General features: G+C 41.5%; 1 long non-coding RNA gene across 3 annotated transcripts in view; it reads left to right on the top strand.

Moving 5' to 3' along the window:
- The first annotated feature begins 1,812 nt into the window (after positions 1–1,812).
- The window catches only part of LOC108401164 (uncharacterized), a 78,673-nt gene continuing 55,727 nt past the window's right edge, over positions 1,813–24,758 (top strand). For all 3 annotated transcript variants that reach the window (XR_005056279.2, XR_012128811.1, XR_001854152.3), the window contains exons 1-2: positions 1,813–1,987; positions 21,530–21,789. This is a non-coding gene — a long non-coding RNA (uncharacterized lncRNA). The remainder of the gene's footprint in view (positions 1,988–21,529; positions 21,790–24,758) is intronic.

Raw genomic sequence — 24,758 nt, 5'->3', positions numbered from 1 at the left:
AGCTCTTAGCTCCAACATTGCTTTCTGAGTCACCACTCCTTTTTCTCACCTGGGATCTAACTTGAAGGCTTGACAAAGGATGATAGTAATTCACAGACACAGTGGACCTTACCATCTTGGTTTTAGTCTTCCATTCTGGTCTCAAGTGGTGCTCACTTTTAAGATTGGCTAGGAACATAGCTCCCTTTCTTTGCTTTTAAAATTTGTATCCTTCTTTCTTGTTCCCACTCCATTTGGGGTCACGTTCCCTCCCCGACATAAGCCTATGTTTGGAACTTCACGGAGTTCCGTGAAGCAGTTGCTGGATGCCTGCTGGCAGCATATCAACTGGAGAAAAGCATTTTCTCTTTCATCCTTTTTGGCTGTCCTTTCTTGCATTTAGGTAAAGTATATTGAATACCAAGCTGTGCCTCAGCTATATGTACCTTTTAAAAAATGACAGAAGCTTTATCTTCTGAGCAGTGCTTTTAAAATGTCCCTAAATTCTTTGATACTCCTCCTGTCAAAAGGTGGAGCTTAGTTCCCTTCCCCTTGAGGGTGGTCCACGCTTAGTGACTCACTTCTCATGAGCAGAATGCACTGGAAGTGACTGGTGTCTCCTGAGATTAGGTCATAAGAGGCATCGTGGCTTAGTCCTTGCTCTCTCTCGTGCATCCCTTGCTGGTGCAGGAGGCGGGGATCGGGAGGAGCCTCCCTGAAAGCTGACTGCCCCACTCAAGCCTTCTGACTGTAGGCCTGGGCACAACCTCTTGGCTGAAATCTCGAGAGAATCCAGAATACCTCGTTTAGCTGCCCCCACTTCTGCACACAGAAACTGTGTGAGATAACAGACGTGTTGTTTTAAGCTACTAAGCTTTTACAAATGTAACAATAAGTAAATAATAGAGTCTGCTCTCAAGTTATTTCCTATGGGGACTAGAGATGCTAAGGCTATGTCTCTCTGTCATGTCAGAGTGGCTAAGGTCATTAAAGCAATAACTAAGGACAGGGGTTATTTAGGAATTCTTAGTTTGAGAAGCTTGGTCCAGAGACAGACAATAGAACTTCTTTCTTTATACTTCATTTCCCAAAGAATACACAGAAATTTATAACAAAACTATGTGCAAGGAAGTCATAAATACAAACAGGAAAGAGAGAATCAGGACCAAACAAAGGGAATGATAATTAGAAGCATATAGCCAACATACTTGCAACAGTTAAATCTCAACCTGAGTTTCCTAGTAGCCATGGTCAAAGGGGAAACTTAAGTTCTATAGTTCTTATTACTGGAAAGGAAATGAAACTTTTCTTAGCATTGAATTTTAAAACAAAGTTCTCTTGTGGACCTCAATTCATACAGTGATTTAGGTAAAAAACAAGTCTCTCAGACATACTTTCAGAGATATTGTGTGAGCAAAATTCATTTGCTGCTACTTGTGTTCATTAGTAAAGGAGAAAGGAAAGGGATACAGCTAAGCACAATAGTGAATTATAGAAAATAAAAGGAATTTCTTTGACCTAAACTACTAGGCCTTTTGAAAGTGGCATGTAAATGTATGTAAAAAAAATTTTTATCTTAGCTAAGGCATTTGCTTTTTGTTCTCTTTTTCTGTTGGTATATATATAGCACAAAAGCACTTCTTGGGCAGCAATTTAAAATAGCCCAGTTTATCTCTTTGCTTATATTCTGGGTCTTGGCTTTGGTCTATAAATTCTTGCTGCTATCTTGGACTTTGCCTGAGAATGTGGCTCCTTCAGCACATTCCACCAATTCCTGACCTCCTACTATACTCATCAGCCACTCTGGGCTTTGTTTAAAGGCCTGTGGGGGGCTGCCCGGGTCACAGAATACACAGACTGCAGGAGCTGGCCTGGAGGGGCTGTGGGGCCCAACTGGCTGTGGCAAGCTTTCAGGGCCTGTGTGCCAGTGCAGTGCTTCGGAGAGAGAGCTTGCCGGGCCGCAGCATGGGTGGTCTGTGCAACCGGCCCCACCTTGGTGATAAGGAAGGCAAGTGCCAGGGCAGCTGTGGGGCCGGGACCGGGGTGGGGCACCTGCAGCATAGAAGTAAAGGAGGTATTGCCCCCTTAGGGTCCAGCAAGGGTGCCTCTCCTGCCTTGCAGTGGTCCTGTGTAGCTGTATTGGTTACAGTTGAAATATGAGCTGAATTATGTGAAGATGCCCAGCATATTGCCTGGCATATAGTAGATTTTGATTATTGTTTATTTTTTCCTTCTCTTCTCCCTCCCTTCTTCTCTTTCCCTACTTGCTTCCCTCCTTTTTCGGTCTCTGCTTCCTCCATTCTACAAGCATCGGAGAATGGTGTGTGTTGAGTCCTTTTCTTTACATCATTGTCCTGGCTCTTCCCTTCCTGGAGTCCTAGGCTTCCTCTATGCTCAGTTACCCCATCCTACTAGTCTTATGAGACTCAAGCCTTACTGACCTCCCTACTAGGTCAGGATCCCCTGTAAGTGTTTCCATTGCACTGTGTAACTCTCCTTTTTAGTTCTTACCACAGTTGTTATTTTAATTGTATTAGTATGATTAATTGATTAAAATAAATTGTACATTTATTTGTATGATTACTTCCCTGAGATTATAACATGGTTCTGGCCACCTCTGTATTCCCAGGACTCAGAACAGTGCCTGAGACATAAGCAAGAATCAATAATCATTGGTTGAATGAACCAGTGCCTCGGTGAATGAAAAAGTCTATTCCATGAGTTGTGCCGGGTGTGGGCCAGTGAATGACAGTTTCTGCAGATGAGGTTGACTATTTCTATCTACCAGGGTGTGCTTTGCACTGAGGAGACCATGGGCATCTCAGGCTGCTGGACGCCGGATGCCCAGGGGACCAGAGATGCTGCCATCTCACACTGAACACAGGAGAGACAGCAGGGCCATACTGGGAGGCTTCGTACATGAAGCACAGGGTCTCCAACTTCTTCAATACTTACTATGTACTTATACCCACTTGCTAGGCCTGCTGTAACAAAGCGCCACAGACTGAGTGGCTGAAGCAACAGAAATTAATTTTCTCATAGTCTGAGATCAGGTTGTTGGCAGAGTTGATTTCTTCTGAGGCCCTGTCCTTGGCTTGTAGATGGCCAAGCCCTCCCTGTGTCTTCAGTGGACTTCCCTCTATATAGGTCTGTCCAAATTTCCTCTTCTTATAAGGACATCCTAATATTGGATTAGGAGACACAGTAATGATGTCATTTAACTTAGTTACCTCTTTAAGACCCTGTCTCCAATGATAGTCACATTCCGAGGTACTGGTGGTTTGGACTTCAACATATGAATTTGAGAGGGATACTATGAGGCAATAATAGTAGTTCTAAAGTGACACTGCTGCTGACTAGATGAGCAACCACAGCCAAGGTATTTAACTGAGGAAATGCCTCCATTTCCTCATCTGGAGGTAATAAAAATATCACCCCATTGGTATCATGCACCCTGATTTCAAGCTCTACTACAAAGCTACAGTGATTAAAACAGTATGGTACTGTCATAAAAACAGACCCATAGATCAATAGAACAGAATACAGAGCCCAGAAAAAACACACACATATGGTCAATTATAATATGACAAAGGAGCCATGAATATACAATGGGGGAAAGATTCAATCAATGGTATTGGAAAAAGTGGACAGCTACATGTAAGAGAATGAAACTAGATTACAGTCTTATATCAAAAGTAAACTCTAAATGGATTAAAGACCTAAATGTAAGACCCAAAACCATAAAACTCCTAGAAGAAAACATAGGCAAGAATCTCATGAACATCAGCAGGAGGAATTTATTTCAGGATATATCATTCTGGGCAAGCGAAACAAAATAAAAAATGAACAAGTAGGATGACATCAAACTAAAAAGCTTTTGCACAAAAAAGGAAACCCTCAACAAAACAAAAAGGCTACCATATGGGAGAATATTTTTGCAAACGATATAGCTGATAAGGGGCTAATACCCAAAATATACATAGAACTCTTACAACAATTGCAAAAAAGCAAATAAGCCCATTAAAAAATAGGCAGAGGACCTGAATGAACATTTTTGCAAAGAAGACATACAGTTGGCCAACAGACATATGAAAAAATGCTCAACATCACTAATCATTAGGGAAATGCAAATCAAAACCACAATAAGATATCACCTCACACCAGTCAGAAAGGCTTCTATTCAAAAGACAAGAAATAACAAGTGTTGGTGAAGATGTGGAGAAAAGGGAACCCTCCTACACTGTTGGTGGGAATGTAAATTGGTCCAGCCACTATGGAAAACAATATGGAGATTCCTCTAAAAACTAGAAATAGAAATATCATATGAGCCAGCAATTCCACTTCTGGGAATTTACTAGAAGGAAATAAAATCATTAATTTGAAAAGATACATGCATACTTATGGTCATTTCAACATTATTTACAACAGCTAAGATATGGAAGAAACTCAAGGGACCTTTGATAGATGAATGGATAAAGAAGATGTGGTACATATACAAAATAGAATGTTACTCTGCCATAAAAAAGAAAGAAATCTTGCCATTTGCAACAACATGGTTGAACCAGAGATTATCATGTTAAGTGAAATAAGCGAGGCAGAGAAAGATAAATACCATATGACTTCCCTTATATGCCGAATCTAAAAAGCAAAACAAACAAAAAGAAATAGACCCACAAATATAGACAACAGACTATTGGTTACCATAGGGAAGAGGGTGGGGCCATGGGTGAAATAGGTGAGGAGATAAAGAGGTGCAAACTATAAAATAAGTTAGTCATAGGAATGAAAGTACAACATAGTGAATAAAACCAATAATACTGTAATATCTTGGTATGGTAATGGGGTAACTACACTTACTGTGGCAAGCATCTAGTAATGTATATACGTATTGAGTCACTATGTTGTACATCTGAAACTAGTATAATATTGTATATCAACTTTATTCCCCAACAAAAAAATATCACCCCACTGAGGGGAGTGAGGAGCAAATGGGTTGATACCCATGAAACCCTTGGGGCAATGGCATCTGGGGAGCACTCACTAAGTGTCAGCCATTATTATTGCTACTGATCCATAAGAATATTATCATGGAGGATTTGACTTTAAGAATTCGTCTCTGCCCTCAACACACTTACAGCCGCTTAGACTGCAGATGAAACTAATAAGACAACATGAGGCATTTTCCTTAATGGAGGGAAAGTTAAGGGGAGGAAGCAACCATGGCAACAAGATTCCGTCTTGGGTTGAGCCCCTCCCACCCCTCAGAGCTACAGAGCTTCTAGAAGCATCCAGACTCCTTGGCTCCCCAGCAGGTTGCTGGCTGGCAGGGGCCTTACTCCTTGCGCATTCAGCACTTTCAGTCCTGGGAGCCACTGCCCACAGCTCTCTGTCTTTCCCCAAGTGTCAGAGCCACTCTGTGGGCTACCCCGAGCTCTGCATTCCCTGCCTACAGGATGCCATGGATTTCATGCATGTATCTCTGTTGTTCATTATAATGTAAGCTCCATCTGAGCAGGGTGTGTTGTGAGCTTTGTTCATTGTTCTACATTTGGCTCATAGGTCAGTGCTCAGTATTTACCGGACACTCACTAAGTACTTATTCACTTGTTCAATGAATGAATGGATGGATGAAGTATGTATGGCACAGTGAGCTCTTGGCCCTCAGGAGCACACTGAAGGTCAGGGACAGTGGGTCTTCCTGCCCATTTACAGACTTTCACTGATTTCAACAGCCAGACATGAGAGGACTACATTTTCTTTTTTTCTTTTTTTTTAAATTTTTTATTAAGGTATGATTGATATACACTCTTATGAAGGTTACACATGAAAAAACAATGTGGTTACTACATTCACCCATATTATCAAGTCCCCACCCATACCCCAATGCAGTCACTGTCCATCAGTGTAGTAAGATGCCACAGATTCACTATGTGCCTTCTCTGTACTACACTGTTCTCCCTGTGATCCCCCACACCATGTGTACTAAACATAATCCCCCTCAGTCCCCTTCTTCCTCCCTCCCCACCCTCCCTACCACATCCCTCCCCTTTGGTAACCACTAGTTCATTCTTGGAGTCTCTGAGTCTGCTGCTATTTTGTTCCTTCAGTTTTGCTTCATTGTTATACCCCACAAATGAGGGAAATCATTTGGCATTTGTCTTTCTCTGCCTGGCTTATTTCACTGAGCATAATGTCCTCCAGCTCCATCCATGTTGTTGCAAATGGTAGGATTTGTTTCTTTCTTATGGCTAAGTAGTGTTCCATTGTATATATGTACCACCTCTTTATCCATTCATCTACTGATGGACACTTAGGTTGCTTCCATATCTTGGCAATTGTAAAAAGTGCTGTGATAAACATAGGGGTGCATTTGTCTTTTTGAATCTGAGAAGTTGTATTCTTTGGGTATATTCCAAGGAGTGGGATTCCAGGGTCAAATGGTATTTCTACTTATAGTGTTTTGAGGAACCTCCATATTGCTTTGAGTGGACTACATTTTCAATCCAGTTCCACCAGTCAGGAAGTTAGTGGACCGCCCCACAAAATCATGGCACTAGGTGGTCCATTCCAGCTGCAAGGGTAGTAGTTGTGATAGTTAAGATTTATGCTATTGAGACAGTTCATACTCATAATCAACTCATCTCCCAAACCCTGTAAGGTAGGTATCATTATTATTCCCAGAAATGAAGCATGGAGAGGTTACGTAACCCCTCCCCAAACTGCACAGCCAGTAAGTGCTAGGTTGAGAAATTGAATTTGGATCTGTTTGACTCCCAAGTCCTCGCTTTCACTCTGAGCTCTCATCTCTTTGTTTTTGTAGGTATTTTAAGCTGTGTCAGGGGCTGTTCACCAGATGGCTTTTTAATCTCTCTCCCGTTGCTACATTATTAATCTCTAAATTGTTTAGTGGAAAGAAGAACTGGTATAGAAACGAGGTATTTACATGGGAGAGGCTTCCTTGAAGAGCTTCTGACAGTCTGTGTGTGCCTCGAGGGCGGGCTGGGTCCGGGGAGAGGAAGGAGAGGCAGACGGCACTCTAGCTGGGGAACACTGGGACCCTTCCTACGGCAGCTGCCGTTATGGGGGTCAAACAGACACACCCTGTGTTAGCAACACAAAGCTCTGAACCTGAGTCAGTCAAATATTTAGCTGATGGTTGCTTCCTACTTTTGTCTGCTCAGAAAGGGAGAAAGAGCTCCATGCAGTCTTCCATTTTCTAAAAATCCACACTGTACTGGATTTCTGGAAAATGGTTGATGTTTCAGACAAGGTTCTGTGAGTAGCAAAATCCCACGAACCTGGAAGTTTTCCCAGGGAGAGCTCATGCCTTAAGACTGTGTCATGCAAAGCCCAGGACGTGCAGCTGCCACATGCCCTTTGAATAGGCTGTGTTAGGAGCAGATGAAGTTTGATGTGGCTCCTGAGAAACTGAGTTCCAGGAAACTCTCTGGTCCTTGCATCCCACAGAATGGAGCAGAAAGTACCCTCAGACGAGTAAAGTAGTTTGAGGTGGGGAATCTGCAAAGCTCATTTATTCTGCCAAGTATAAAGCATTTTGAACCTGCTCCACCCTTGCTATTTCCATCTGTCTCATTATTCATCACAGTAATATTTGGGCACTTTGAAAAGAGTGGTATTTTAACATGAAGCTATTCCAAAGAGAAAGAAAAATATCCTCATTTGGCATAAACCAGTCATGCAAATTAGCTAAATAAATATAAGACTAAAGGCAACTTAGAATATTACTGTGCTTTCCCAGACTCCTGTCAGTCTCTGCTGTCAGCTGTAGCCTTTCTCCATCCTGGTGACAATGTTGAGAAGTGGGGCTTATATTTCTGGAGAGGTTGATACTAAAGAACTCACTATAAAAGAATGGACATCAAAGATCCTGCACTCGGGTTACTTTGAAACCAGCCCTCGAAGGCTGCACCACGCACCATGATGGGGTTTCCTAGAAGTGCACCCTATATTGGGCTCATCTCAGACCAGCCCATCAAGGATTCTGACATTCATGCTGTTTGTGTTGCTCCTTGGACACTATTTAAGTAGTGTGTGTGTGTGTGTTTTGTGTGTGTTTATTAAGGGACCAGTATGTACAAGCTGACATAAAATGCAGCAAATTTTTTTCCTTCTGGAGAGAAGAGAATGTAATATTTCAAGACCTCTGGCACAGGAAGCCTTTTGAACATGGCTAGCAAACCCTTGTTCTCATGCTGCTGTTGACAATGAAGCAGTTTCTCTACTATCTCTCCATTTGCACCTCTTTCTTTGCTCACCTTCTCTTCTCTTTATTTTTCTCCTACTCTTCTTCTGTCTTGCCTCTCTTCTTCTTTTCTTTGTGTGCCTTATGCTCTGGGCTCCACAGTCACCCTAGCTTAAAGAGACATGCCCGTCCAAAATTGAGGGCATATTCCTTGGCCACCACTGACAGTGGATCATAATTTTTATTATTAATTTCCACAAGACATGGTTAAAATGGCATCACTGAATACATTCTCAAAATGCCTCCCTAAGCCTAGTTGTATTTGTGAACTGTTCTTAAAGGAGAACCTCACCCTGCTATATTTATTCCAAGGTTCTATTTCAATCAGACATTAAAACAACGGGGACAACACCCTTACAAGACTTGCAGCAAAAGAGACAAACATGTCACTCCAATCATTTCACTTCTTTAATTTCAAGCATCATAAGCAGGGAGGTGGTTATATACCCTTCTGCAGCTTTGATTTGTTGGAGGGGAATTTGCAAAGCTCCATGAACTCAGCAGTGCTGACTTTCCAACTTCCCTTTATAATCCCCCTTTTTTTTTATGAAGATCATGATCTTGTAATCTGGTTTTGATCTAAGAAATATTTCACTAAGGAATCATGCCAACAGATATTTGAAGAAGTGCTGAGGTGTTCAGTCTAGGAAGTTTTCTACTAAGTCAGGGAGGAGACTAACAGGATGTGTGAAGTATCACATGGATCTGGTTCCTTAGATGTTTTTGTTTACAGACTGTTTTCAGTCTCTTTATTTGTTTACCTGAGTGTTTACGTCTCCCTCACTAATGATGTTTTTTTTACATTCTCTCAAGCAGGCTCATTTTATTTCCTCTCACCTCAAATTCTCAATCTTTCTGACAGATCAGATTCCAGACCTCAGCCATGTTGATTTGTGAGGAAATCCTCCATATTTTGCATGCCCTTTGATCTAGTAATTCCACTCAGAATTATTTCTTTAAAGAGGTATGTGTAAATATTTGGGCATAAGGGCTCATTGGAGCATCAGTAATGAGGATAAAATTGGAAACAAGAAGACAATTGGTGCATAAATTATGAACACTGATGAAATGGAATATTATGCAGCCATTTCAAATGATGTGAAAGATTAATGACATGGAAAAATATCCCTAATGTATTATTTAGCAGAGCTGAAAAGAGAGTTACAAATAGCACTGTCCCATTTTAAGAACATGTACACATGGCTTTTCTTCCCCAAAGACTATTAGTATATACATCAAAATGTGGGCAATGGTTATGGTTATCTCTGAATGATAGGATTAGAGGTGATTTTTATAATTTTTTTGGTTATCTATTTTGTGATTTTTTTTGCTTGTATGTATCTTCTCATGCCTGGTGTATATATATATATACATGTCTGTACATGTAAATAGTATAGTTTAAATTTTATTTAAAAAATAAACTTTATCCTCTTACTAAAGTAAAATTTGCTATTCTTCAAGAAGTGAAGACTTAGCTAAGGAAATAATCAGGGAACTTGTAGAGGATTCAAAGGCAAGCCACAATAGTTTGGGCATGACAGGGGAGCAGAAATGGGAAGAAAGAAAGACAAGGATAAAAAGACAAGTGAAAGGTGCTGTGTTACTCAGTTTCACCAGAGGCTGGGGAAGAGCTCTGGTCCCTCTTTGGGTCCCTGAAGGCTCTCTCACCATGCAAGAAGATTGCTCTTTCTACAGGGGTGCAGACAAAGAAGTGGCTTCAAAGTCTAGTATAAGGCATGTGGGGAGGGTCCCTTTTTAGGACTGCAAGAGGATACCAAGAATTCTGTACTGCTGGGAGTTTCCATGTGTCTATGATGTTTTGTTACTTTGGAGATAGGCCAGAATCAGTGCTAAAAGACAAATTTCTGAGGGGACAAGAAGTCTGGACCAAAGGAAGTTACCAGAGAACATTGCCAGGGGATTACTGTGAGGATAAATAAAATCATCCAGGGAAAACCCACTGATGCTGAGTTACAACCCTCTTTTGAGGCTGTGGAAACCAGTGCTCTCTGACCAGTCTGTGCTTGTGACAGACTGTGGGTCCTCACGACACAAAAGTGGTCAGATAAATGGCTCTCACTTTTTCCCAAGGTTATGAAAGGTCTGGAGCAGCTTGTCAATCCAGCTCTTAACATTACTAGGGAACATGGGTTACACAGGAAGTTTAAGAGAGCATTACAATGGTCTCACCTAAAGGAATGATATTTGAAAGAAGAATTAAGACAACACTCCCCAGTCTCTTCCAGGCTGAAGTAAGAAAGTAAAACAGTCCTTTGAATGGCAATAGAAAAAAAGAAAGTCCAGAGACTTAATTTAATAAAGATAGTTAAACCATTAGGGGGAACTGGAAAAGAACCCAAAGAGAAGTCAAAATATGACCGTGGCAGAAGAAAATTTTTTTAAAGAAGTAAAACCTCTACTCATTGAAACCTAACTAGCCCATTCCTAAATTAATAGAGGGTTTACACTTGAGGAAAAATGTAGACCATTTAGCCCAGCAGAGAATACTTGGCAGGCTAAACCAGCAGTCTGAGCTGGTATGGCAATTCCCAAGTGCTTATTTATGTTTAAAAACTTTGAGTGTCTTGAAAGTCAGCTCTGTTTCCCACACCTAAGTTTAGAATGACATCCCTGAGTGTTACTAGATTCTCAGTCATCAAAGAAGTATTTCTTCATACTCTGTATAATCCTCTTAAAATGGTGGGAACAGCCGATGTTATACTTTAAGAAGAACTTTCAATCATGGGAGTAGAAGATCAAAGAGGATTTCTGTGATTGCTTTTCTTTGTGGATAAATCTTTGATGAGAAAATACTTCATTCATTCATTTATTCATGTATCCAGTCATTCACCAAATGGTTACAGTGCTGGAAATTAAGGATAAAGAATAAGGAACAGATCCCATCTTCAGCAAGTTCACAGTCTAACCAAAGGTTAGGCTATAACCTAATGTAACACCCTTAGAGGAAAAACTGGGAAGTGCTGTCATCACCTTCAGGTTCAATTACCAAAGGTAATTCCTAATTGGGTGCTTTTATGAGATGTACCACCAAAATTAAAATGCTAAGGCATAAAATGGAGCTGTCCATCAATTCCCCAAATGAATATTTTTATTCCTTTTGCAATATCTTTGAGGCATCAATAATATGAATGCTTTTCTCAGTGAAGAAGGTGTGCTGGTGACCTACTAGTTGCTTCTCCAGGCAATTTCCTACCCCTCTTCACCCTATCTGGGAAGCTGGCTTGTGCCCTCTGGCCTTTGGTTGAGTTCAGCCAGTGAGCGTGGTATCAGGAGATGAACAGTGAGTGAGAGGACCGTATGGCTGGGGTGTTTATTTTCCCATCTCTCCTGCTGCCACATGTCTCTGCAGAGACCAGTAGGGAACCGTGTCCTCATGCTGTCCTTCATGCTGAGGGTGGAGAGCTCCCCACCACTGACAGTGGGCCCGGCACTGTCCCTGTTGGTTTCCAAAATCCAGCCCACAGCTTCATAAGCAGGTCCTTTGTTCAACTCTCTTCAGATTACCTACTGTCAGGGTGCCCTCTGTTTGTGCCTTCCTGATACAGAGGGGGAAAAGACTGCCTCATTAAAGGAAAAAACAAGATATTTATTCTAGATTATTTCTGGGATTCATATTAATAGAATGATTAGAGGAAGTCTTAATTGTTCCTTTTCTGACATGTAAATCGGTAGCACCTTATGAGATGTTGGTAAATCACAGATTTTATAGTCTTTCTTGTTTCTTTCACCCCCCAGAAGGCCATAAACATGCTAATTCCCTGGCATTACCAGGTTTTCAGCCTTACCTATAACCCAGTGTAACACCCATAGAGGAACAGCTGAGAACTGCTCTCTTCACCTTCAGGTTCAGTCTGACCCGTGTTCCCGCAGCAGATGCTGACCTCAGGCACTGTGGCTTGGCACCAAGGCTTGCTGGCTACTGCACTGGCTGTGGCCTTGCACTCCTCTCCTTAGTCTAGTGCCTCTCAGCCATTCTCTCTGGGACGTGAAATCCTCCCCGACCAATTCCCCTCCCAGGAATCCTGTATCCTGTGGGTGGCTGCCCCCAGCTGGAGTACAGTGACCAGGAGCCGGCTCTCTGCTAAGCAGCCACCAGCGCTAACTGCCAGGGGGATTGGGCTTGGTTTATACTTCCAGATTCTGCCTTCAGAGTGGACCACAAGCACTCTGCCCAGAAAGAAATAGGATAATTCTATAAATGCCAATGTTCTAGGCACTGTTCTAGGTCCTGGGGAGACTGGTTGCATGTTGCATTTAGAAAGGAGGAATAAATGAAAAAATGCTACTTTTGGTAGCAAAAGGAAAGGGGATAACTTACATATCAGACCTTAGCTTTAATTCATCACATTGGTGTCTTGTTTATTCCATTGAACACATATCTACCACAACTCTACTTACTTCCTTTTAAAAATAATTGCTTTCCCTTAATAGGTAGTAAAGCAATTATATTTTTTAAAGATTGAATCCAAGTATCTGATTCAAGTATAATTCTAGAACTTGTGTTTACTTGCAAAGACCATAGGTCTAAAATCATAAAAGCTTTTAAAATTTGACAGTGTAGATTATGAGATATATTTCATATTTTGTCCATTTCCATATAATGAGGATATTTTCATTTTTTTACAAACTACACAAAATGCCTGCTTTGTTGAGCTGGAGTTAACAAATTCTTTTGAGTGAAATAGTCCATACAATAGCTTTAGTAACAGGTGTCTGTCCATTTAACAGATTTTAAAGTTTTATTTCATAAAGCTGTTTGAGAAAGTTGTTTTTTTTGGTATGGTTTGGGTGACATGTCTGTTTCTTAATTCAATGACTGATGATTTGGCTTTTATGACCACTCCTTTTTTAAGGTAAAGACAAATAGTATAAAGAGGGTTTTCTGCCTGTTGGTTCACCAGCAGGGGAGGGCAAAAAGGCCAGATCCTCTGAAGAGTTCGCAAGGCTATTAACCACATTAACAAGGCTTTAGTGCATCCCCTAGATGGAAATAATTGCTTTGTAAATGGGAAACTGGCCATGTCAAGAGTATCTACTCTGAGGCTAGAAGAGACAGAAACAGAAAACATGATTCCCGATTCATGCTCCATTACTTTGATCGCTAAACACCACTCAGTTTAAGCTAAAGAGATATAATGGTGCATTTGACAGATGCCTTCATATCAAGATTAGATAAGAGCCCTGAAAGTCTAATGTTGAATCCTTACCTTCTGCTGAGTACGTCACTCAAAATCTCTTCCCTAACTCCCTCTTCTCTGACTGATTATGAAATTCAGAGCCATTCCTACTGCAACCCAACACCTTCCCAGGTGAACCTTGATTTACACGATACACCTGTGTGTAAATAACAGCACTAATTCAAGTGGTATAGTCTGAATGCAACATAGGGATCTCACTATTGAAGGGAACAAAGAAGTAAATACTTTTATAAGGCAGAATACCTCTTTTGTAATGCAAACAATATAAATGTAGATAAAGCTTCCTATTTACCTAAGTTCAGATTTTTACATATTGGCTTTCATGAAAGCAGAACATATCTGTAAATGAAAATACTTTAAGCCTCAGCCATTTGCCCATCATAATGGTTTTTAAAAATGTCATTACAATAAAACCCATTAGCTTGAATAATTAAACACAAAAGAAGGCTTTCCATATGCATTAAAATTTCTGATTTTAATAGGAAAAATACCAACTGAATGCCTTGATTTTAAACTTCTATTTCAATCTTGTTTGAAAATGGCTGACAGTATAATGACTAGCATCACACAGAAAGTACACTGCAGAGTGAGGGGAGGACTGAGAAAATGTGGCCAGTGCCTAGGACACAAAGGAGCAGGTTCTGGGTGCTCCAGACCTTTGGAGAATGTACCAGCTACGTGGTCAGCCCGCATAACCTTATTTAAGTCTCTACAATGAAGCAGGTGCTTCTCCCCCCACCCCCCATTCTATGAAGAAATGGAAGCTTGGAAATGTTAAGTAAACTCATCCACAACATCACACAGGTTTTAAGCAGCAGTCAGAATTCAAATTCACATCTCTGCATCTCAAATAAGTGCTCTTAACTCCCTGCTATTAGATTGAAACTTAAATTGTCAATATTGTACATTTTTGACCAACAAAAGTGGAATTCCATATGGTCCAGTTAAAACCTCTCTACTACAGAATCCAAAGTACAAAAAGGTGGAGATGATCCCAGGTGACCTGAGTCTGTTTTGTGGGACAGGAAGAGCCCAGATCTCCGTGGTTTCTCACCTGCAGGCCTGCTCAGTTCATGCACCTACCTCCCACTTTTGGAGGAACTCTGCAAGTCCCCTTATTTATTGAAGAATCTTTATAGAGCACCATCTGCACTGCAGGTCCTGTGTGCGGTACCAGTGATACCTAGCTGAGTACAGCTTCATCCTTGACCTTGAGAAGTCTAACAGCCTCTCTCCTAAGGGTATATAAATCAGGAGTGTAAACGGCATGAGCAGAAAATCATTTCAAGGGTGGGTCCAACTGCCTTTGCTCACGCGGACACAGGCTCCCGGAAGGGTGTGTGTCCTCTCTAGGACCTCCTGATTTCCGGAGTCTTTTCACCTAGGAGGCGAAGGAAAGTAGCAAGTGACATGACAAGAAAATTAAAAGTCTAGAACCCAAAATGGAATGTAATTCCTCATCTCATTTGTCACTCTTAAACACCTATCATTTCACGGTCCAAGTGAAGCCACGTCTCACTGCAGTTTGTTTCCTTGGAGGCTGAAGCCAGACAGTATGGCTTCTATTCCACATACTGAATTTAAATTTTTACGAAATGCCAGCAAAAAAAATAATTTTGGAAGAGCCAAAAGTTAATGAGATTTAGCTTACCTATCCATGTACTTAGGTGTTCGCTCTGGAGAGTTCACTAAAGTAAACAGATAGTTCGTGTAGCTTTAAAACAAACAGACTAACTAACCAACTAACTCAGTTATTTCTTCTAGAACATTTCCTCACAGAACAGTGGATGGCATATTCCTGCCTAGTGTGCACGATTCACACACACCTTGAAATGTTTTTCCTCAGAACATGGTCTCTTCAGCTGTTTTAGATCAGACTTTGATTTAGTCAGTTATTGTGTTTAGTTCAGAGAAGAAAACAAACTCACCTTGAACATTCTGGAGGATTTCTTTTGTTTAGTGGAGATAAAGCTTTCTCTTATGGCTGGTCCTTAGTCCTAATAAACTCATTTCTCCTGAGCAGTCAGGTGGGATGTCATGGAGTTGGTAATTATTAATGACAATGAATGGTTGGTAGTTATTGATGACATTTGTGAGAGCAGGATAAAAATAATAATTATAATAATGTGAGGTGTCACGAACAAACAGCAATTGCAGTAATGATTGCTATTATAATAATGAGTGAGAAAATGATTTTAGGTTATTAAATCAATGAGGATAATAGAAGCCTGCATATGTGTGTGTGTGTGTGTGTGTGTGTGTGTGTGTGAGTGTGTGTGTATATACACACATATATGATGGTGGAAGTTTTCCAGATAAAAATAAAAGTCACACTTGATCAAAGACATACTATGTGCCAGGCACTGTGCCCAAGGCCTAGTAATACATTATCTCCTTTAGTTCACAGCAGCTCTGTGAGTAGATATTATTGATAGCATGATTATCCCAGTTATGTTAATGAGAAAACAGAAGTTTAGAGTAGTTACTCAATTTGACAATGGTAACTTAGCAGCTGGTAAATGGCAGAGAGGAAATTTAAATCTGGTCTAGCTAACACCAAAGCCCCTGCACTTAACCAGGATTCTAATGGTTACTGAAAAGCAATGGATACATCCTGTTATCTAGGACAACGTGACACCTGCTGAACTGCCAGGCACCCCAAGGGTATGGGTCAGCTTGGCAAGTTGTCTTAGACCCAAGAGTCCCAGCTGGTATTAGGCAAGTATGGTATGGAGCTGAAGGAGAGGCCTGCAGAACTGTCCAATGGAGACACCAGTATTTCTGTGAACGGGAGAGACTTGGCTTACTCCTGGGGTTGTATATAAAGTCTCATAAAAATATGCCTTCTTGGGGTTTTTTGATCAGAACTGTGACCCAAGCCATCTGTTGACTCTCTCCCTATAGGCAAGGGGTAAATTCACTGCACTCTAGTGATCTGACATGCACACGCAGAAAAGGCTGTGTGTTTGTATACATCTGTTTTGCCTTAAAAATGTGAGTGGAGCTGAAGCCCCATTATGAACATATCTATCAAAAACCAAAATTCTGAATCCTTTGGTGATTTATTTTCAAAATGGCTATCCTAGCTTCTATTTTTGAAAGATGTCAGTTATATTTTGGTTGTTGTTTGACAATGGGGCAACAGAATTGTTGGTTAATATTTCATCTAATCTGAAGTTACCTACATATCAACAAAAATCATCAGTTTGCAATGAATTACAGCAAAACCACAAACACTTAACTTTAAGTTTGTGGTGAGCATGATTTAGTCCTTGATGACTCTACAGGCACAGGATTTCTTCGTGCTTGAAATCATCATTAAGAACATCAATTGTCACTGTGCAGGAAAATATGGCCACTGGAGCATTGTTAAGGCTTTTGGACAAAGAGCACTCACTACTGACTTTGAAAAGTGATACATGGGAACTGGTAAGAGCTTGAAATGGTTGAAAAGTCACTTTAATGCAGATGAAATATAAGCTTTTTTACTAATAGCAAAATAGTGCACCTGTTCCCCTCATGAAAATATGATTATGTTCCAGGGAAAATGGGCCTAAGTGGAAGTGACATATACATCAGGGCTTCAGGGTCTGTCCCGCGGCTAGTTGTGCAGCATTTTCTGGTCTAATGCAGTCACACAGTTGCAAAATGTAGTTGGAGGTCTTTTCCTTAGACTTTACTTCCAAACCAAAGCAAGGAGACTCAAAATGACTTTGGCTGGCAGCCGTGGGGAGTTGTCCGAGAACCGGATTCTCTGGGACAAGGATACCCTGCTCTTGACTTAACTCAAGAGAGCCGAATGGGAGAATGCACCTCCCTCCCATGGGTAAAGATGAGCATAGCTCCCGTAAAGCATGCGTGCAAATACTGAACAGTCCTGTGATGCTAAAGTTAACTTTCTGAATTTTAGGCCAGCATGCTCTGGTTGCACAAATATAGCTTTCATAAAAAATTAAACAGTAGTGAAAGACACTGAATAATCAACATTATGAAATTTGAGTTTTCCCACCTCTTTGATTCCTGGGGTAAATTTTGTAAGTTAATATTTCATGAACGTTATTTTGGTCAGGTTTGCAGACACATTTATACAACACGGTGATCCTATAAAGCCATGTTGAGATGCCAGCAGCTAGGAATCTGGAAATGGTTCACGCTGTGGGCTTGCTCTTCGGTGGGGAGACAGTATTACTGCTCACAGTAAGACTTCTTGCAGGTATGAAGTGTTTGCTGGCAAAGCACATGCTGTCATTGATTCTTCACTGTACCCTCCAAGGTCGGTAGGGCGGGGATTGTGTTTGTGGTAAGAGTGATGAGATAAAAAATAATGGGAAAAAGAATTCCATAAAACCAGTTAAGCTCAATTATAATCAGACAACCCCAGTACACAGGGCAGAAATATATTGCAATGCTCAGTCTATAAAATGATAGTTCCTGTTTGGGTCAAGTTCTCATTAGTGATTCTCCCACCTACAACAACTGCGTGGATTGGACTCTTCCTCCTTTTGTTTATCTTCAGCAGGAACATTTTCATCCAAACTGAGTATTTGGTGCTTAAAGGGTTCTCCTGACACTGCTTCTTATTCACTAAATAGAGTCATAATCCTTAGTATGTAACTTTGAAACCCTTTACACAATAACTAATTGCTTCCCCTAAAAGGATTGTGACTTCAGATGGAGAAGAAGCTGCTGAAGGAAATTAACTCTCAAGAAATGAAAGCCTTGTTTCTGTGCACTTGGGGGCAGAAAAGAGAAATCCAGATGCTCTCACGCAAATGCCACAATCTCCTTTATTCTGCCTATAGAATGTTGAGACCAGACAGGCTACTTACAGGGTGACTCTGCCCCCTTAGCCACAGCTCGCAGAGGGATAAGACGGGTGGGACTCATTCTTTGAAATCACTCGGCCCCTCTCAGCAAACTTTCCTGAGAGGCTATGGATCTTAAAGACTTCCTTAATTCACTCACTGAAACAATACCCAAACCATCTCATTTACTTTCCCCTTTAGATTTTTACTTATGAGTGGAACCCTAGAAGATTTTCTGCTTTTTTGCACTTGAAGAAGGGAAAAATCTCAGAGATACAAGAAAACCAGCATGTGTCATTTAGTCGGGAAAAAAGAAAACACAGATACACATTCTGAAATGTGGTGTGTGCACTCACAGGGTTGACATGTTTGCTCCGAAGGCCAGATTAGCAAAGATTATGAAAACAAATCCACAAGAGCATAAACTGCTCCGTCATGTCACACAACTCGGTCTCTTCTGCATTTGGGCTTTCTAGGGGCACCAGTCAACACAGGATGGGCAGCTGTGCAGAGGGTGAAAGAGCCTGGTGACCAGGGTCGTACTCTGAGTGCCACGGCAACACTAATGGCCTGGCCGAGCTTGAGCAACTCGCCTCACCTCCTAACTCTAGTTTTCCTCCTCTGGACCATAAAGCATGGGATAGCATCTCCTCTTTCCTATGTCAGGGGTTGGTTTGAGGGCCAAATTAGATAATGGACATGAATGTGTTTTGTAAAGAGTGTGGTTAACATCCTTGCACAAAATGAAGAACCCAGATATCTGGAAGAGGGGAGTGGGAAGGGGTGCTAGCCAGTGCTCCCCAGAGCCAACACCACTGGTGCTTCTCCTCTGTATGGCTACCAGAATACAGTCCAAGTCCTTTACATCCACTATGTCCCTGGTGGTGTTCTGGGAAGCTGAGCCTGAGATGGTTATTCTCATGTAAGTGATTTTGGAGGGCGCACACTCAGGAGAGACACCCAGGAGGAAGTGAGGGCCACAGGAGAAGGCGGGAGAGGAAGCAAGCAGAGACATGGTATTAGGTGAAGTCCAGACTCAGTCAGATCCCACACAGGCCCTGCAGTGTGAAGGACAGACAGCCTGAGGCGAGGAGCTGGCTGGCGTAACCTATACCAGCCAGTCCCTCCCTGCCTGCACAGAGGGTGGATGGGCGTACCATCACTTTCAGCTGTTTCCAGGTGACATGGCTGTGTGGGCAGAGGACAAATTCCCTAAAGGGGCAGCTCTGAGCTCTTGGCAGCCAAACCTCACAGCGGCTGCTGCATGTGTATAGGCCACCACCAACTCTTACTACAGATATGGAAAGTAAGGCTCAGCTAAGGCTAAGGGACTTGGCCTCAGGGCCTTTGCTTCTGCCTAGAACTCTCCTTTCCTTCTACTTTACTTGCTAATTCTACTGATCATGTAAATTTCAGTTCAAGGGTCCCTCCTTTGAGAAACCTTCCTCCCTGCACCTCAGATGAGTCTAGGGCCTCCAGATGCTCTCATAGCACCTTGGACCTGCCCTTGGAGGCATTTATTAAATGTGTATTCAAATAATTATTTCAACAATTATTTTCCATCTGCCTTCTCCACAAGACTGTAAACTCTATGAGGGCAGGTATCATGTATGTCTTGTTTGTTGCTAGAATCTTTGAGCTATGTATCAAGCTCAGAGCTGACACATAGTAGGTGTTCAATAAATATGTGTTGAATTAAGAACTGGAACGCAGTTACTAAAAGAGTTTAAAACCTGGTCTCTCTGCCTTGAGATTCTTTTTCTTCTTTTCTCTTTTTCCACTCTGCCTTCAACCATGCAAAATCCTTGTTTGTTTATATTTAATGTCTGTACAAACTTTTGGAAATCCAGTCTTAGAAGTCAGTTTCCAGCTATATTTATTTTTACATTTATGCCATACTTTATGTCAGTAGTGAATGCTATAGAAAGTACTAATTTGGTTCTTTACCTTAAAACTACCTCTTTCAGGTTTCAGGATGTGCTCCTTTGTATGGTTTTGCAAGTTTGGGTGAGACAGACTGTCTCTTCTCGTCCTTCTGTCCCCTTCATAATATAAACTTTGATCACATCTTGTTCGGCCTTTGTGCTTCCAGGCTGAAGAGTTCCAATCATTTTAGCTTCTCCAACAAAAATCACATTTCCTTGATCATTTTTGTTCTTCTCCTGTGGACATTTTCCAGCCCTTTGTAGTTTTCTTGAGAAAAAATCCAACTTAGTTGGGCTCTAGGTAAGCAGTCCCTCTGTGGGCTTCCGTGGAGTCTCGAGTTAGCACAGAGAGCACAGCGATTATTTCAGAGCTTGTGGTCTCCCCTCCAGTCCCAAGTCCACCCCCACCCGGCAAGCTGAAGGGTTAACCCCTCACCTTCTGCTTGTTGAGAAGACTGGATCATCCAGTGGAGGCCCTCAATCTTGCCTCTTGTCCTCTCAGCCTTTCTCCCACTTCCAAGGGAGGAACTGTTCTTTCAAAATCCCATTCCTTCCTGAGTCCTGGCAAATGCTGCTCTCAGACTTTTCCTGCCCCTCTCTTTTCATGCCATCCTCTCTTTAGTCAGAATAATTGACACTAGCCGTTTCATCAGACAACACCCTAAATTTCAGTGGCTTAATGTAGCACAAACTTATGTCTCACCTTCACAAAGTCTGGTAAGGGTTCAGGGGGGCCCTCGTCCATTCTGAAGTGATGTTATCTGAAACATGTGACCTCTGGGGATGTCAGGTGATGGAGAAGGCTCACTGGCTCTTACTAGCCTCCACCCAGAGTTACATGCCACCCCTGCTCATAGTCCATGGTCAGGAATAACCACATAGCCCCAATCTCTTTGCAAAGTGGACTAGAAAAAAGTGGGAAAGCATTTGGGCTATTCAGTGAGCCCCAATTGTCTGTGCTACATCTTTACAAATGAAGAAGTTTCCCTTGACTTGAGAAAACATTGTTTGGTCCCCTTTGCCCTCAACTTCCTTTCAGGAAGAAGCTTCCCAAATGAGTGTGTGCTTCTCTCCATATTTTGTCATCAGCCACTCTTCCTGTCACTCCCTGCAGTGTGGCTTTCATCCCCATCCTTTAGTTGCAATACACTCTCAGAGGTCACTGGTCACTCTTCCTATAACTCCCAATTCTTGGGTCCATTGCAAGTCTTGAACATGTCAGCTTTCTTTTCCTAAGGACATTTTCTTCTCCCTTGGTAGAAATCATCACCTAACAAATTTTCTGGTTTCCCTCATACCTTTCTATTCACCTCTTTTCTTTCTTGTCTTTACCTGTAGGCAATTCCCCAAACGCAACCATGGGCTTTCTTCTTTGAATTTATATTCTCTGCATTGAAGAACTCACTGATGTTCATGCTTTGCGCTCCCAACCCCTCGCAAGAAGCCAGACAGAACTGACTCTGCTATTTACCTTGGACAAGTCATGTGATTCCTCTCAACTTCAGTTTCATCTGCAAGCATCGAATAATACAGCATAATTCACAGGATTAAAAGATGGATGAAGTGAAAGCATTCATTAAGTGCTGGATTTAAGAAAGGTACTCAGTAGATACTAGTTTCTCTTTACTTCTAGTTTTGCATGTCACCTGCATTTCATTCAGTTTAATTAATTCACTCATTCTTCCTTGAACACCTCAACACCTGTTATGTGCCAGATACAGTGCCAAGCTTTGGAAATAGACACAGGAATAAGGTAGACCCTTCAAGAGCCTAGTTCTGTCCAGGCTTCACCATCCATCAACCCCCTCACCAGCCTTTCCCCTGCCCTGGCTAACCCATCAGCCTCTCCCTTACCATCTTCTCCCTGACTGCTAACTCTTATTTATTTCTTCCCTCTAAAGCCCTAAGCCAGTGATTTTGATTGTATCTTATACTGGAGTACTCTATTACTCCAGTTATATGCACATGTAGAGCCTTCCCAACTAGCCTGAAAATCTCTTACTTTATGCTTTTGTTGCTGTAGTTTTTGTCCTACCACACTGCATCTATCACTGTAGATACTCCTTAAATATTATTCAGTTATGCTAAGATTGATACAGTGGTCTTATCAGGGCAAGGGATTATGGGAGTCTTTCTTTCCAAATATTTTTCATATTCTTTATAATGTGGCTGTATTACTTTTGTAATGAAAAAATTGCAAATAAAAACAAATAAAATACTTCTTTAATTCAATTTAATTGAAATCCAGAAATAATTGTTCTCATTAGGTAGCTAGACCTTGGCAGTGCTAGGGCTAATTTAGACCAGACTGGAAAAATTCAAAATTGGCTATTAACATACGCCAGTTCCTCCAAATATAAATTGCTCTTTCTCAATTACAGACCAGGTTTTCTGGGGCACACCTAATTTTGCCCTACTTCTGGGTTTCCTAGAATACCCTCTGGGGTCAGGTCAGGAGCTGCTGCCAGAAATGCCTGATATTAGGACCTTGCTTATAGACTGTTAAGACCAAAAACATACATTCATATAATTTTCTAGAAGGTGCCAATAGATCTTGAAGGAATTTTGCTTTTAGTGTATCCTATAATGGTAGTTGCGGAAAATTTAAGAAACCCAAATTACCAGTGATAGTTGGAGATGGTTCAATGCTGTTTGCCTCTACTGCTGTCAAAATAGGGAGGCAGGATTTGCATAGGATGATGGATTTCCTTAATTTAACTGGTTAATATTTTAAAGTAATGTAAGTGGGGAGGGGAACTGAGGTTGGAGGATCTCCTACAAAATTAACTACCAGCCTGAATTCTGCAGCTGAGCCAAGCAGGCTGGGGTGACACCTCGACATGACTAGGATCCCTACAGATCAAATATACACTTTTCCCAAGCACCGCTCCCCTCTACCGCCTGCCTCTCTGAGTGACTAATTGAGTAGTGAGTTTTATTGCTTTGATCACTTATGTCACATATTTTTATCTCTTTCCCACTTAACTCTCCCTGGTCCATGAAGGGCAGTTTTGATATCTCGCCCTGTTGAAATTTGCTGGACTGGTTCAATGGATCATATATCTGAAGTACTAACCTGCCAGTGCCTCTTCCCACCTGAGTTCTGCAGAAAAGAAAAACACATTTCCACCCCACTTTTCCGATAAAGAAAGCCCAGAGCATTGAGCTGTCTCTGGATGTAGATAATAAATAAGGAAGACAGAGCAGCTTAGAGGACTAAAGTACAGGCTGTTTCTTCTCAGATGTTCTTTGCTGTAAGATCATATCATGGAGGTATTAAGGGGTAGGAATTGAAAACTTCTGGATCAGACAAAATAAGCACACCAAATGCTTTATTTCTCTGAAGAGGTATGATGATCAAATTTAGGAAGGAAGGTGTCCCAGATGATAGATGTTCATTCTGGTCCAGCTCCCATCTCTTCTTACTCCTACAGAAGAGAAAATGTTTGCAGTGCTACAACGTGCCACACTGTTAACACCTCTCTCCTGTTAAGTCCAATTGCAAAATGAACTATGGTTAGAATGAGATAATATAGGGAAGTTGGGTGTCCACAGACTGCAAATTCCAGCATGTTCCCTGGTACCATCAGAGCTAAAGGATCCAAGGAGCTGAGAGGCCTCCAAGTGTGAATCAGATTCAGGATGAACAAGGCAAGCTGCCAATGGCCTTCCCCAGCAGGGTTACATAAGCACATTTCCACTTTTCCAAAAGTTAGAAACTCCATTGATTAGTGTTCACCATGCCTCTGTGTGATTTATGACCCACAAGATGTCTGACAGCATTTCAGGCTGCTCTGTGAGGTTCCAGGCCAAAAACACCATGAAGAAATGTAGAAAGAACTTTCCTCACTTGCACATAAGCATTAGAAAATCCCATCCTGTCTTTAAATTCTCCTCTGCTTTGCTTAAGGCCTCCTTTAGATAAATCATGGAGAAATTAAACTTCAAATTTGATCCCTTTCTCTGCAAATGTCTATCTCTTGGAACTGAAATACCATGACAGCTGCCTTATTCTGTTTTTTGATGGTTTCTTCAACTCTTTCCATACTCCTGGCTGAGATACTTTTTTAGGTACTTTTGATTATATCAACCAACATTTATTATACATCTGTTTCATGCCAGCACCATTATGAAACTAACAAAAATGAATGCATGAAAACAGAGCCTTTCCTTCAAAGAGCTGGTAATATAGTAAGTACATAGCAAAAATGGGTAGCTGGTCAACAGACTTCAAGCAACCTTCCATGGTATAGAAGGTCATTGGGACCACATTTCCTAACTTCCTTGCACCTAGGTGGAATCATGTGACTATTTCTAGCTCTAAATATGAGCAGAAGTGTTGATCTTCCAGTCCTAACCCATAACTGCCCCCATCCCACCACAACACACACACACACATGCATATATATACTTCTCCATGCTTTCTTCCTCTACTGTCAGGGCAGAATGAAAATGAGTTCCAAGGCAACCTCCAAAACCACGTAACGAAAACGGCAAAGCTACCATCCGTCTGGATCCCTGAATGACTTAATGGAGGAAGGATACCTACCAACTTATTCACCTGCCC

This window comes from Manis javanica, chromosome 3 (genome assembly GCF_040802235.1).
Source record: "Manis javanica isolate MJ-LG chromosome 3, MJ_LKY, whole genome shotgun sequence".
NCBI lineage: Eukaryota > Metazoa > Chordata > Mammalia > Pholidota > Manidae > Manis > Manis javanica.
Note: the sequence above shows the minus strand (reverse complement) of the source record. Positions and strands in the feature narration are given on the sequence as shown.